Source organism: Pteropus alecto, unplaced genomic scaffold (assembly GCF_000325575.1).
Source record: "Pteropus alecto unplaced genomic scaffold, ASM32557v1 scaffold7, whole genome shotgun sequence".
Classification (NCBI taxonomy): domain Eukaryota; kingdom Metazoa; phylum Chordata; class Mammalia; order Chiroptera; family Pteropodidae; genus Pteropus; species Pteropus alecto.
In genome coordinates, this window is record NW_006494614.1 from 58,057,522 (window position 1) to 58,059,232 (window position 1,711).

The 1,711-nt window shown below is 41.4% G+C and overlaps 1 non-coding gene across 1 annotated transcript; it reads right to left on the reverse strand.

Annotated features, from left to right (window-relative positions):
- Nucleotides 1-845: 845 nt before the first annotated feature.
- Nucleotides 846-964, reverse strand: LOC112474751. Its single transcript, XR_003044535.1, has one exon. It is a non-coding gene; the product is annotated as a 5S ribosomal RNA (ribosomal RNA).
- Between the last annotated feature and the right edge of the window lie 747 nt (nt 965-1,711).

The following is a 1,711-nucleotide window of genomic DNA, read 5'->3' on the forward strand; positions in this document are numbered from 1 at the left end:
AGAGCTTTCAGAGAGAGTATGGCCCTGTTGACACCTTGATTTCAGACTTCTGACCTCCAGAACTGGGAAAGAATAAATTAATGTCATTTGTTGCAGAAACCCTAGGAAATGAATACATTTACCATAAGAATGAAATAAAGAAGTGGTGTTCTAGTGCAAGGTAAAAATAGGAGAATATGTAGATAAGGCTGGTTGCCTTTGCTCTAAACTCAGCTGTTTTTCTATTACTATTTAGAGCAGTAGTTCTTTTTCCCCCTCTTCATGACCAATTTATAATTTTCTTTTACCTAGAGCTCATTCATGGCTGCCACTGCTGATGGTTTGTTTCTGCTTGCACCAGGAGGCAGGCGGGCCCTCTTGTGAGCAGTGCTTATCACAGCTCTCTTCTGCTTACCAGCTCTTCTCAGGGGATCTGACTTTTCTGCATCATCGTTTTGGTTTCCCATTAGTCTAACTTGCAGGCCCAGCTCTTCATATGTACTGGTCAAAGCAAAGTGAAAAGAAGATGACAGAGGTACTCTACTTCTGCAGGTAGACTGAGTCCCCCAACACAAGCTCTTTCTATTCAGGAGAAACTTGCTTGGGAAACTTTTATCACTGTCAACTAACTTGATTCTCAGTTCACCCACATTGACCCTTCAGTCCTTCTTTCAAATAGCTGTACTAAGAGTAAGCTTCTTCAACATCTTTATCTTTTTTGGTCTTTTGTTACCAGTTGGTGCTTTCATTTATTTATTTATTTAATTTTATTTTTTATTTTTATTTTTTTATTTTTTAGATGAGGCAACCTTTGGTTGACCTCACAGATTGCAAGGACCTTGTCAGCTTACAATCACTTATTTTTATGCCTACAGCACCTGGTCTTCCTAGGTGGTCTCCCTTCCAAGTACTAACCAGGCCCAACCCCACTTAGCTTCTGAGATCAGATGGGATCTGGCTTATTCAGGGTGGTATGGCCGTAGACCAGTTGGTGCTTTTAAAAAGGGATCAAGTCATTCACCTTCTTGGTGGGAGATTCATCGATCAACAAATTGAACAAAGAAGAACAGTTTGGGAAGTGTTGTTCATTCAATGTTCAGTACATTAAACTTGCACCAGGCCATTGGTGATTCTTACTCCACTGGGGAAGATAACAGGCAGAGAATCCTTTAGGGTAGATCTTCCTAACCAGCAAGTATTTCTTCAGTGAGGATTCTCAAAGTGGTTGGCAGTGCCAGCTTCAGGGGTGTACTACTGGTATAATCACATGGTGCTTAGTTTAGGGCTCTGCTGGTGCTGTCTTGAAATTCTTAAGAATTTCTGAATAGGGGCCCTACATTTTCATTTTGCACAGGGCCTTATAGATTATGTAGATGGTGCTTGTGGTTAGCCTAGGCCTGGGGAAGCTGGTCCCTCCTACAGCAAACTGTCTCCTTCATTGTCTGGTATACTTTGGGTCCATTGTTTGTTTACATTCCTTTTTCCAATATGCTGTGGTCTGAAAGACTTCAGGAAACAATGCTAGAAGTGAAACATATAAACCTGAGAAGCGGTTCTCACTGCAGTGATTTTTGCTTACCTCTCTACCCTTAGAGATACTTGGCAATGTCTGGAGAGATTTTTGGTTATTACAACAGGGGGATGCTATTGGCATCTGGTGGGTTGAGGTGAGAGATACTTCTAAACATCCTATAATGCCCAGGATAACCCCCATCACAAAAAATTATTTGGC